This window comes from Taeniopygia guttata, chromosome 37 (genome assembly GCF_048771995.1).
Source record: "Taeniopygia guttata chromosome 37, bTaeGut7.mat, whole genome shotgun sequence".
NCBI classification, from domain to species: domain Eukaryota; kingdom Metazoa; phylum Chordata; class Aves; order Passeriformes; family Estrildidae; genus Taeniopygia; species Taeniopygia guttata.
The window spans coordinates 2,129,584-2,143,300 of NC_133062.1; the positions used below are offsets into that span (position 1 = coordinate 2,129,584).

A 13,717-nucleotide genomic window follows, 5' to 3' on the forward strand; every position below is an offset into this window, starting at 1 on the left:
ATCCTATGGAACAGCATAAACTTTCTAACATGACACATATAATATTCATTGTAACACTTGCGAAAAGCCAATTATAAATATGCATTTGTCACAATCTCTCCTCCTTTTCTTTATAAATCATTTGGCTTGAGCAATATTTCTTATCCTCTTGCATTCTTTGGACTCTGTTGGTAATCAAATAAAACATGGGATTAAACAAAGAAGAAATATCAAAACACTTGTAACACATAAAAGGAAGAATCCTAATTTCTTCCACCATCCCATTCTCAATACATTACCCCACCTGTTAGTTTTTAACATTATTTTCCCTTTGGTTTTTTTTGGACTGATACCAGGGTCATAATTTTTTTCTGATATCCTTTGTTTTTTCCAGGATGATGTCCTCATTGCCATCTATTTTCAACAATCTGTACACCCCATTCTTTAGCCAATAAATAGCGTAAAGCCAACCTATTTTAATACACTGCAGTTATAGTTTGGCTTTGCTGACTCAATACTAATTCCAGTGCCTGAGCAGCTTTGTTTGTTATCTCCTCTATAACTGCTTGGAGTCCTATAATACGATGCAGTATATAATTTGGGGTTAATACAGAGCTAGATTGCTGTGCTGGTTTCACCTTTTTGTTTACTAATTGCTTTTTTACCGAATCTTGGACTATATGTCTAAGATCAAATGTAAAACAAATCCATCTCTCTCCTTTTGGACATTCCATGCTCCAAGTATTACTACTTTTTCCTAAGTTCCTTGTAATCCAATATTTTCCCCATGTTGCCTGCAGGTACTCAGTTTGGGTGGGTCTGTGGCTGTTGACATGGGTGTGTGTAACAAAAAGGAACTTTGGTTCCTTTCCGTGTAATACTTTCTGTAGCATTTGGGACACGATCTTGCTGGTATCTCAGAAGGGAAAAGACAACAAATGAGAGACAGAAACAGGAATGACAGAGGTCTGGCATGGCTTATACCCCCACCTCCCTTGCCTGTGGGGTTGCTTCCCACAGCAGGTACGTGTGATCTTCTCGGTGGTGAGTACAGTGCTCAGTCCAGGCTTGCCCTCTGTTTCCCTTGTCACTCCTTTTTACTCATTTTTTTAGGCAAGTCCTTTTCGACACTCCTTAACTGTGGCTTCCCACCATTCCTCAGGTATCTCTCAGTCAACAGGCACTAATAATTCCCATCCACAAAACAAAGTTATTACTTCAGTTTTTGAGTTCTTTCTGTATAGGGGATTGATTCAGTACTCAATACTTCTTGCAACGAGAACATAGATTTTGTGAACTACAATGCCAATTATTCTCATAATTTAAACATTCATTTATAGCCCAGCTGGCATGTCCAATATGAGGATGAATCACATAAAATATACAGTATAGTACTGATGGCAATTTCCCTTCTTCCCTGTACAAGCCACAGGCTGAGGCCAGGCTATAAGAACTCTTTGACTGAAACACTCCCGATCCTCCTGTTTGAAGTGGCAGTGTTCCTCTGCCAAGGAGGTGTCGGAGGCGTCTCAGGGTTTATTCAGGCAGGGCTTAGAACCAGTGATGCAAGCTTTGCCTTATTTCTCAGTGAGGTGTTATTCTTTGTACCTGCCTTGGATCATTTGGGTCTTCCCAAACCATTACCACCCAGTCCTGGTTGGAAGTCAGTTTGGTATCACCCGGTTTAGATGTGATAGTCCATTCCTCAAGTTTCTTCACAAGTCCTTTGGTTTTGCTGGCATGAATTCACCCTCTTTCCGTGGTTTGGATTGCTGCTTCAGTGGTACCTGGAAAGGATTTCTTAATAGCACAGTGTTAAAAGAAAGATAATAGTGCATTAACTTTTACCATTAGTTTTCTTTAAAACTTTCTGAGTTTAACTAAACTCTTTTTCTACATCTGCCTCTTCTTCTTGTATCCAGCTGTGTTAATAGCTGCAGACACCAATTCTTCTTCCTGTGAGCTATAATTAGTTAAATAAAAAAGACCAGGCCAATTTTAACATGAGATGTATCACATCTCTTGCCTTTTACTTTTTGGGTAACATTTAACTGTTTTAGTCTTACAGACTTTAAGTCTTCAGAACAAAAGCCTTCTCTTCTTAACAACAGCAATCAGAAAGAAAAAAGAAATCTTGCTTAAGACAATAAACCACTTTGTGAGAGTCACAATCTCTGCCTTGATCTTATCTCTACTGGTGGTCCTGTTCACAGCCTTGGGTTTAACTCTGTCCTTCCCCACTTCCCCCCCTCCTTGTTGTCACTGCCTAGCAGGAATGGGGGAGAACTTACAGATAGCTGTGGCTGAGGGGACCTTGGGGGTGTATTTCGCTCTCCCCTTCGCTCTCTTTCTCTCTCTCTCTCCCTTTCTCTCTCTTTCTCTTTCTTTTTCTCTCTTCACATTTCAGCAGCCACATTCCAATATCAGTCCACTTTCTAACATTAATCCTACATCCTGGAGAGGTGAGTCTGCCAATCACCTCTCCCCCCTTTTTCAACTTCCTTACAAAGTAAATTACTTTTGTTATGCGTGTTCTGCAGGCCTGTAATTCACTGCACCCTCCACCAAGGCTACCAGCCACTCACAGCTGACAGTGCAAAAATAAAGACTTGGTTTGCTATCACAATTTTTCCATTCACAAGCTTGAAAAGGTTGCAGGAACAAAGTAAACAACAACTTACTTCCAAAGTGACCCTGCCTGCACCAAAACAAATTTAAGGCAATGCTAGTTAGTGCAATGCAATTTGCAACGAAGCCAAGGTTTGATTTGGGAAGGGCATCTGAGGACACAGAGCATGAGTTTTACAAATCTGTATTTTGAAGAGGGAATGGACAAAATATGAATAGAGTTGAGGGCAGGGGGAGGACAGCAAGTGAGGAATTTTTCTCTGCAATACTCTCTTTTCGACTGCCAGGAAACACTCTAACACTCTCTCCAAGGAGATAAAGAAAAGCTCATAAAAAACAATCTACATTACATATACTACCATTCATCTACATTTACTCACTTTTATTTTTCACTAACTCTCACATACAACAAGAAGATACTTTTTACTTTCAAACAGTCTACATTACATATCTACACCCTGAGTGCTGTTGGAATGTTAATCCCTCAACCCAGCAGGTTTGAATCCTGGATGCTCTTGGGCACTCTTATCCCTCAATCCGGCACTCCACGGGGTTCCTCTTCTTCCTAAGATCCAGTCCCAGTTTCTCTGGGAGGGATTCTCTCTTTTTTATCACTCCCTTGGTCTCTTTACTGGCCGTTTTTCACATGAAAAAGACGTAAAGCAGCATGAGAGACTACAGCAATCACTTGGCAAGTCTGGGATACCCAGCAGCTTCTGTCACACACATTCATTCCCCCCTTATCTGCCCCATCCCAACAAATACTCACCTATCCTTTGTCCTTGGGTCTTGGTTCTTCGTGTACACTTTAGTCTTGGGGCTAATTACTGCGGTTTTAGGGAATGCTTTCCCTTTTCTTTGTTTTATTGTCTCCTTTTGCCCATGGATCATAACCTGTGTCTGGTCACACACCAGGGGAACAGAGCGAGGCTGCCTAAATAGGGCAGGACCCGTCTTCCTCACCCTGACTCTCCAAGGCCCCGGCAGAGAGGTGTTAAAAACCATCCTTTGCTACCATAATTGTGAAAAACGCCAATCACTTGGCTGTTAAATTTTTAATAATAATAACATGGTTATTAAAATAGTAATACAATTAGAGTAATAAAAATTTAGAGTTAGGACAATTACAAGACAATAAAAAACAAAGAATTAAGGATGTCCAGATGCTCTGGGGCACTTAAGCCACAACAAGCATACCTTGTGAACAAAGGAACCACCCTTAAAACTACACTATTGCATATTCATATATCCTTCATGGTTATGCATACATTCTATTTAAAACAAGAAACTCTGTCTGTTATATGCCAACTGTTTCCTTTAATCCCCATGGCGTCTTCGAGTCTGAGCAAGGCCTGAAGAAATTAGATTCTTCTGACAAGAAAACCATAAATTCCTCTTCTTTGGAAGATTTGGGTGTTCTGTGATGGTTATGTCAAAGCAAGTATGTCGTTCCTTAAAAGAAAACCCAGATACATAGTTTCTATTTTAACTACTAAAGCTTCAATTTAACTACACAACTACATTTACAGTACTATTAAAATGTTAATACAGCACTACTATTCAAACTAACATATGTGCATTTTTCACCTTGGGCGTCTGGTGGAGTATCCCCGGAAAGTGCCATATCTGCAGGGAGACACGTGTTTTCAATTGTAAATTAGGTCTTTCTTTCTCTGTCATCTGTGGTTTCCAGTCTTTCCCGGCTGGGTCTTCAGGTCTTTTAAAACTTTAAGAATCTTTTTCTACTAGCACAACTGACTTCATGTATATTTTACATAATCACGAATTATTCCATAATTTATATTACAATGGGGCTGCAGAGATCCCCCTGCAGGTCCGTGGGGATGCAGAGATCCCCCTGCAGCTCCGTTGGGATGCAGAGATCCCCCTGCAGGTCCGTGGGGATGCAGAGATCCCCCTGCAGCCCCTGGAGGAGCCAGGCTGGAGCTCGGCGATGCCTGAGAGGAGGCTGTGACCCCGTGGGCAGAGGGGCCCCGCTGGAGCAGCCTGGCCTGGCAGGACCGAGCCCGTGGCACAGTGACCCACGCTGCAGCACTTGGAGGGGGCTGTGCCCCAGGGGATGGACTCGGCTCGGAGAAGTTCCTGGAGAAGTCTCGGCTGGGAGAGAGCACAGGGTGCAGCAGGGAACGACTCCTGTCCCTGAGCAGAGGGAGAAGCCGCGGGGGATGAGCTGAGCACGGCCCCATTCCCTGTCTCCTGCCCTGCCGGGGGAGGAGGTGCAGCTGGGAGCAGGGAGGCGTGGGGAAAGCTGCATTTAAGGCTCTGCACTGACTTCTCCTCATCCTGCTCTGAGTCTTTGGAGTTTTCTGCCAGAAATCTCTCCCCTCCCCCGCTCACCCACAGGGCTTTGGGCAGGTTTCCCTTTTTGGGGGAAATCAAAGCGAAGCACCGATGCACTAATGAGGGGCAGGAGAAGGGAGGCTCCCGGGCTTCCCGCAGAGCCGGAGGCACGGAAGGCGCAGGGCCGGGAAAGCCGTGGCGGGAGGTGCGGAGAAGTTTGTTTGTGTGGGCAGCTCAATCCCGCCTCGGGCCCGGGCCCGTCCCGGGGCTGTTGCTCATCTCCGGCTTTGCCCTCACGCAGCGCGGGGGGCCCTGAGAGCGCGGGGCGAGTCTGGGCCGTGCGCAGAGCCCGCCCCCAGCTCGCTGCCATTGGCCGCTGGTGACGTCAGTCGTGGTTGCGGCGCGCTGATTGGTGGGAGCGGGGCGCAGCACGGCCCCGGCGGCGGGCTGAGGGCGGCCGTGGGCGGGCAGCGGCGCCATTGGCGCCGGGAGCGTCTGTGCGGGCCCGGGAGCGGCGGCAGCGGCCGGAGCGCGGTGAGGCGGCGTCGGCGGAGCTCGGAGGCGGCCCCGGCGCAGGTGGGAGCCGCGCTGGGTTCTGCGGGGGCTCGGGGCCGGCTGCGGGCGGAGGGGGCGGCAGGGGGCTGCGGCGGGTCGGTGGTGCCGTGTCCGGCCCGTGCTGGCCCCGGGCTGAGGGCGCGGCGGGAGCGGCTGCCCGCGGTCTCCTTCCCGCCGGGGCCTGGGCAGGAGCCGCTGCCGGAGCAGCGCTGGCTCGGCCCGGCTGCTGTGGGTAGGACAGAGGGGGCTGCCCCGCGGCCGGGAGCGTGCGGGGAAATTCCCGTCGCCGGAGGTTTCTGTGGCCGGAGGAGAGCGAGGAGTCCTGTAAAAGTGACTTTATTGCTGAGCAGGGGGAGAGGCCGTGGGGCATTTGCCGTGCGCTCTCTGCCATGGTTGTAGTCCGCAGCCTCCTTTTTATCCTCATTTTCCCGGCCGCATCTCCCTCTGCCTTTGCCCACGGGCTGAGGTCCTTGGAAGGTTCAGACTTCCCGATGCGCCTGCTGCCTGTCCTCGTTAATCTGCACCCTCCTTTTGTATACCAGCCGATATTCATGGCTCTGTTAAGTCTTTGTTCTTCTCCTCGAAGTTTGAGAATGTAGCGGGACTTTGAGCAGCTGTGTGGGTCAATTTGTGACATTTATTGGAACTGAGGGTTTCTCCCGTAGCTTCCTTATCTACAAGTGCCTGGCTCTCTCGCCAGGCAGATTCACTCCTTGACTCTGTTTTGTTCTTCCCGGGTCCTCTTTGGTTTTGGGATTATTCTCGGTGCCCTCATTCCCTGTCCTTTTGTAGCCGTTTGTGGATCAGGAGGCCTGGCTGCCACCTGCATCCCCTGGCTCAGCTGCTGGATGAGCTGCACTGCCAAGGTGTGGAACATGGTAAAAAGATGAGAGTTGCTGCAGCACAGAAGCAGCATTCGTTTAACCCCTGGTGTGCCGGGGAGCCACATAAGCATGTCCCATTCCCATCCTTTCCATGTTTGGACCAATACATAAACTGCTCTCCTATTTCCTTTGTTATCTTTCTCAGCACTTTTCCCTTGTCATCTCTTTGCCAACAGCAGTTTGAGACATTTAGTTTTGCCCAAACTCCCTTTTTTTCTGCTCACAGATAATCTGATCTCATCCGCTGGTGAAATGTTGTGTTCCTCTTTCAGTGGATTGGTCGGCAGGAAGGTCAGGAGCTGGAGCTGTCTGGTTGGTTCTTCTTTCGAGGACAGCTTTTAATCTAATGATGCCATTGAAATGATAAATGGGTTCTCTGCCTCCTGATATGAATTGGTTTGGGTTTCCAGGGGCTGGTCCATGGTGTTGTAGAATTTTTTCTGGTGGCCCTTCATCTTTTTCCCATTTCTGGGTGCTCCCTGCAGCCAGGGCTGCATCAATTGATCGCATTTTTCTAATTACATCATCAAATACTTGAATGCCAACTAATTTCCCTGGACTTGTTCTAGCAAAAGCCCCAGTGCTCTGATACACCCTGTACAGCACAGACAGTGGCAGCAGATGTTGGAGTGGGCAGGGGGATGATCTCCCCCTTATTTTAGTGAAGTTTTCACAACATTCTCCATTTGCTGTTTCCCTTTGCAGCCTCAGCCATTTCTGTTTCAGAGTCAGATCCTCACCATGGGCTCTGCCTTCAGCCGTGCAGATTCCATCTGTGCAAGCAGGCAGAGCTTGGGGTGAGGGGCAGAGGGAATCAGCCAATTCCTGCCCCAGGCAAGAAGAGCCAGGTACATTGTCCCCACTCTGCCCCAGCAGTGTTAATTTGCATTTCTAAAGCTCCTCTCCTGGGTGCCTGGAATGCAGCTTCTCTTCCTGAGCAGCCTTTAGCAGCTTCACAGCTGCCCCCCCCACCAGCACATCCTGCTGCTTTTTTCTATTTTTTCCTTCAAATCTATTTATGGTTTGTGAGTTAAAGGGTCACCTTTAAATCTCTTCTAGTTTTGCAAAATGCGGCCTAAAGGGGAATGTCGAAAAACCCAGGTCAAAATTTTTCTATCTCTTAGAGCAACACAAAAAAAACCACAATAAAATTCCAAGGCGATTCAGTTTTTTCTACTTCTCCTCGAAGTAAAAACTCATTCTCACATCCCTAACTGAAACCTAACCGGCAATATAGAAGTAGGAATAATACAAAAAAATACTCTAATGCTCTAAACTTTGCATTGAAACTGCAGGAAAAAGGAAAACTCCACCAATATGTTTAGTTTTAGAGTGAAGGCATTCCTTGATTCTGGCCAGGATGTGCAACAGAAATCATTCCATTGCCACTTAGCCCGGGTGTGAAGAGAAAATCGTTCCATGACACGTGGTTTTTACTCGATTTTTCCCTAACTTAATACAGTCTAAAGCAATCTAAATCCACTGGTTTAATATCCTGTAGTTTCAAGTTGTGCAGGTTTTAGTATTTGGTTTCCTATTGGACCCGGATTTCTTTGCTTCTGCTGTTAGTGAGGTGGGAAGTGCTGGATTTCCTTCTCAGCCTTTTGCAGACCAGGTGTCTGCAGCCCTGGCAGTGTCTGGGGTAGGTGTTGGTTGCTGTTTGCTGCTGGGGTTGATGTTTTGCTGCTGGGCATTATCTTTGTGGGTATCTTTTGGGCCATTCCCGGTGTGTTAAGGTGTTAAACTCATCTCCATTGAGTGGTGTGACATCCCTTAACAAAACCTTTAACATTTCTTTCCCCAGGGCCAAGGCAAAGCAAGCCTGAGTAGAGAAATGAAAGGTTAACAATGTTAAAGTCTATGAGCTGGTGTATTTTCCATCAATGCCATGGCAGGCAGGGCAGTGTGTGAGTGTAAGTGAGAGCCAGAGTGGAATTGTCCCGTGCTCTTGCCCAGCAGCTGTGGCAGGGCAGGCCCAGAGAGCGCTGAAGCTGCAGCAGTGGCAGCAAGGGCTGTCCCCGGTGGCTGGAGCTGCCAAAGGAGGGTGGCCAGGCCGAGGATTTCAGCAGAGGATGTGTGGGCAGGCCCAGGGCCTTGCCCTGCTGTGGAGCCCTGGCTGCTGCTGCGCTGCCTTCAGTGCAGGCTCAGTGGGGGCCTCCCATCCTCCTGCTGCAGGCGGGAAGTGCAAATCTCCGGGGCTGCAGAGACCTGGAGCCGAGGCTGAGGGGTCCCCCCGTCCTCAGCTGTGCTGGCGGCTGTTTCTGGCCTCGGGGCCACTTGGCACGGGCCACGCCACTTGGCCACCAGTGGTGCTGCTCTGCACTCCTTAGGCAGGAGCCGATGTCCTGCTGGGATGTTGGCAACAGCAAAGTGCCAAGGCAGGCTCTGTGCCAGCCCAGCTTTCTGGGGGAGAGATTGCACCAGAGACAGGATTCTGGCCACAGACTGCTTTAAATGTGCATCCCTTATCTCCACCCTGCACTAGGTGGAGAATTCCCAGGGTAAGGAATTCCCGAGATCAATTCCAAGGGGAAATGATTGAATATCTGCCCTGGGTCTGGCTCTTCTTCTTGCCCAAGCCAATGGCAAAAGCCGTACCCATGGCATCTTGGTTTCTATCCCCAGCTTCCAAAGGTGTTTCTTTCTTTCCCCTTTCATTCTTTGTACCCAGCCTGAGCTCTGGGGGTGCCAGGGGTTCTGGAGGTCCCATTGTATTCCTAAAGCTGCCATAACCCCCTGGAGGATCTTTCCTGTAAAATGAGTTCTGCTCTCTGAGTCTTTGACTTCCACAATCCCTTTTATATGAATTATTTCTTGCAGTGGCTGCTGAGCAATCACAATTGCTTTTGCCCCCCTGTTAGGTGAGATGGTGTCACCAGAAGATATTGAAGACTTCCTGCTCAGGGCATTCAGTGCCCGGCTCTTACAAGCACACACAGCTGTGCCGGTTGAGCTGACCATGGTGGGTAACCTGGGCTTTGTCTGATTCCCTTTCCTCAATAACAGCGTGTCTTGGAACTATTTTCCCTTCTGCTGCCCTTGAAGAGCCATCCACAAAGACATTTTCTGCCTCAGGCCGGGCAATGTCTCCTGAATCTCGCCCAGGCTGGGTCTGGAGCTGTGTCACTTGAATGCAGTGCTGGGTTTCTTCCCAGCCCCTCTGGGGGCTGTTCAAACAGGAGGCTGGGTTAAACCCTTCCCCTGTCCTCAGTTCTGAATCCTCCTGTGCCACTGAACAAGTTTCACACTGTAATAACCGAGCGCTGCTCATCCATTGCGAGGCTCTTTTGGTTATCAGAGCTTGAACTTGATGGCAGACTGGAACAGTTGGAGATCCTGTTGTCATCAGGTTTTGGGCCTCGGTTCTCGTTGAAGCTGTGGCTGCACAATTCTGCTGAAAATAAGGCCACTCTGGCCACTGGGTGAAATATTTTGGCCCAAGAATTCCTTTGGCATGGCCCTGTTGAACATTTACCTACATTTTAAATTTCTTTTCTGAGTCTGGAAGAGCCACAGCTGAGGCATCAATATTTTTCGGTTTTCATTTTCCTAAGTTTTATTCACTTTCTCCTGTCCATACCACAGCATGGAGGCTGTCTGGGGTTAAAAAGTCCTACAATGTTCTGTCTGGAACAGAGAATCCTCAATCCAGGCTGTGTAATTCCCTGTTAATCCTCAAAATTTTTGCAGCTCCTTTTTGGTCCAGGGAAAAGTTACTTCTGAGATTTTCCTGACCCTCTCTGTGTGAATCCACCAGGAATCTTTAGTCCCTGCATTTCCCAAATAATTAACCCTTTTTTCCACCATTTGCCTTGTTTTTTCTTTTCAAATACTCAAAGGCTTTTTCTACCACTTGTTCTTGTGCTCCTCATTGGAGCCATCTGATTCCCTGACTGGCAGGATAGGAGTGCTGTAGGGAGACATCCCTGGCTCCAAGAGCCCTGCCTTTAGCAGGGACTCCATACCAGGCTGTGAGCCCTTCCTTCCCTCCCCTGGAACAGGGTGTTGCTTTTAGCCCCCACTTGTCCTGGTTGCTTCCAAGTAATTTGGAGAGGCTCCAAATCAAATTTTCCCTCTGGGGCTGCCCACACCTCTGGGTTCCCTTCAGCATAGGCCTTGCCAGACATTTGACAAAAAGGTACAGCAGCAATAGCCTCTGTATCACCTTTTACAATATTACAATGCCACCATCAAATTCCTTCCTAGTTAATTACAATCACAGTAGGAACAAAAGAAATTCGTTTATTTCAAACCTATCCTCCACAGCTCCTAATTGAACAAATGATACCAGCTCAGCTTTCCCAGTTATTCCCTTAATAATGAAAACATTCCTTTACAATGTTCCCCCCTTGGGTGTAAGATTCAGAGTGGATGGAGAGGCCCCTGTGTCCATCAGGAGAGGCCTCCTCTGGATGCAGACCCAGCCTGGATGTTCTCCAGGGCTGCAGTGTGGTGGGTCCCCAGTGGGATGGGAGCTCAGAGAGCCCTGACAATCCATGTCCATGCAGGGGTGGACTCGCTCCTCCTGAGGGTGCTGCTGTCTGTGCTTGCAGTGTCCTTGTGGGCTGCAGCTGGAGCCCTGACTCCTTCCCAGGGGCTGTTTGGGTGGGCTCTGCCCTGGCCAGGAGGGCAATGCCTCTGCCAGGTGCTTGTGGGCGACGCCGTCCCCTGGGTGCTGGGCCCCCTTGGGCCCTGGGGTTGGTCCCTCAGGAGCTGTGGGAACTCTGCCATGGCCTTTGCCTTCAGCTTGGCCTTTTGCTCATCCCTCCTTGCCTTCAGCTGCTGTGCCTTTGTGCCCAAGTGCTGCAGGGCCTTCTTGTGCCACTCCTGCAGCCCCGGTCACTGCCTGTGGGTGCTCATCCTCTGAGAGCTGCTGAGCTTTCTGCAAAATCTTTCCTTTCTGCAGGGACCCAAACCGAATCATTCACAGAAAATCCTGATCCATCCGTGAGCACTCTGTATTTCCCAGATGTTGCTTTGTTTTGCTCCGTGTGCTCAGGGTCCCCTGCACAGCCCGTGTGGCAGAGCCGGTGCCTGTCCTGCCGCAGTGTCCAAAGGCGGCCCCCCCGGCGGGCAGGGCCGGCAGCTCCCCGGGGCCGGGCAGCGGCCGGGGCGTCCCGCAGCCTCCTGGGGGCCGGGGGCCACTGCCGGCCCTGCCCGGGGCTGGTGGGGTCAGGCAGCGCCCGGCGCTGAGCCCCGGCTGCCCCACAGCCCCGGCCCGGCCCCGCAGCTCCCCACAGGCCCCCAGCCCTGCTCCCGGTCCCGCACCTCTGCGCCCGCTGCTGCCGCTGCCCACCACAGAGAAACCCCTGACATCCTGACCTCCTGCTTTTCCTCTCCTGGAAACTGGGAATTCAAAGTATCAGCTGGCAAATTGTCAGGATAAGACCATGCTGAAAAACATCCCAATCCTGAGTATTTTTCTGTTCCTCCTCTTTGCCATCATCCTTTTTCTTACCACACACATTCCTCCTGCTGCTTCTTGCCTGAACCATATTGCTGCACACTCCCCTTCACCCAGTCCCTTCCCAGCACACCAACACCATCCATCCCCTGTTGTCCAAATCCCTTCTCCCCTTCCCTTATTGTCCCCCCTGGGTTCCATGTCCTTAATTACCTCTGGGGGAATGTGCAAACTACCTCCACATTCTCCCAAGGGACCCTTCAGAGACATTTTGGGATCATCATCCCTTTGGCCAGGACCCCTCCCTGGCTTTCCCTTTTCTCCCCTCCATGGGTGCCCTGCCATGTTCACTCCCCGAAGATCCCAGGGCACTCACTGATGAGATTTTCAGTGCTCTCTCCCTGCTGACTCTTCACAGACCCCCCTGATGTGTCACTCGTCTGTCTCCTGGTCACTCCCGGGTCCCCAATCAATCCCCGGTGCCGCCGCCAGCCAAGGGAGCCGATCACCCAAAGTGGGTGAGGCACCTTCAGCTGCACTCCCTGCCCCAGGGTGTGCGGAAAAATTGACATCACCAGAGGATTCTGTCCACAAAGCAGACAGAGGAGTCCTGTGAAATTAATTTCATTCCTAAAAATGGGAGAGGCCATGGAACATTCCCCATGGGATCTCTCCAATTGTTGGAGGACACAGCCTCCTTTTCATCCTAATTCTCCTGGCCACATCTCCCTTTACTTTCCCCATTGGCTGAAGTACTTGAGAGCTACAGACTTCCCAATCCACCTACTACATACTCCCTTAATATGCTCCCTGCTTTTATATAGCAAATGATATTCATGGCTCTGTTAAGTCTTTATTGTTCTTCTGGAAGTTCATGAACTGAGCAGGGCCTTGGCTGAGCATCAGTCTGTGTCATCAATTAATAACATTTTCTGAAACCAATTCCTTCTCCTGTCACTCCCTTGTGTACATCTCCCTGGCCCTCTGAGCCTTCCCCAACTGGACTCCCTGCCTTGGCCCCATCGCCCCCGCGAGGGGAATTTGGGGAGGTGGGAGTGGGGCAGCGCCAAGGCCGGGCCCCCCCGCGCTGTCCTGGCGGGAGCGGCTGCAGTGGGGACCGAGTGCGGGCGGGAGCGGCCGAGAGCCCAGCGCTGCCCCAGCCCGACCTGCCCCAGCTCCATCCCTGCCCCTCGGCTGGGATGCTGTGGGTCTGGGGGGAAGAGGGAGCCAGCAGTGGGTGCTGGGCCTGGGGGCAGGAGGAGAAGGGAAGGAGAGGCAGGCTTGAGGAACAAAATGGTGAAACGATTCAGGTGGCAGGAGAGGGTGGGATTGTGCAGAAGAAGAACTAATAACAGGAGGAAGAGGAGTGTAAGGAAGAGGAGATATACAAGAGGAGGAGGACAAGGAGTAGAAGGAGGCAGCAGCAGAAGGTTCCACCCCTCCCTGTGTCTGCAGCCTCCCCCAGCCCCAGGAGCATTTCTCCCCCCACATGCAGCAGGTGACTGTGGAGGGGGATCCAGGATTTTCCCAGGGTGAATCTTGGTGTTTCTGAGCTTTCTTGGGCTAAATGTTGGTGCTTTGGTTTTATGTGGCAGCTGAATCTTTATGTTTTGGAGGAGGTTTTTGCTGACTTGTGATGTTTGGGGAGTTTTTGATCTGTATCTTGAAGTTTGTGGGATTTTGGGGCTAAATCTTGGTGTTTTGGAGGTTCTTACAGATATAAGATTCCCAATGACATCCTGAGATGAACTTGGGCAAGGAGGAACCTCCAGTCCAAGGTGCTCTCCTCTTGTTTTTTTCCCCAAACCAGGATTTTTCATTCCCTGAGCGTGTCTGGATGGAGGAGGAGGAAAAGCCCCGGAGATGCTGCAGGAGGAGGAGCTGCAAACCCAGCCCAGGGAGCTGCGGGGAGGAAAGAGCCTCCCTGAGCCAGGAAGGCGGGCGGAGATCCAGCCGGAGCTCGGAG

General features: G+C 50.2%; 1 pseudogene; it reads left to right on the top strand.

The window, feature by feature from the left end:
- The window catches only part of LOC116806636 (uncharacterized), a 182,374-nt pseudogene that overhangs the window by 22,727 nt on the left and 145,930 nt on the right, over nucleotides 1-13,717 (top strand).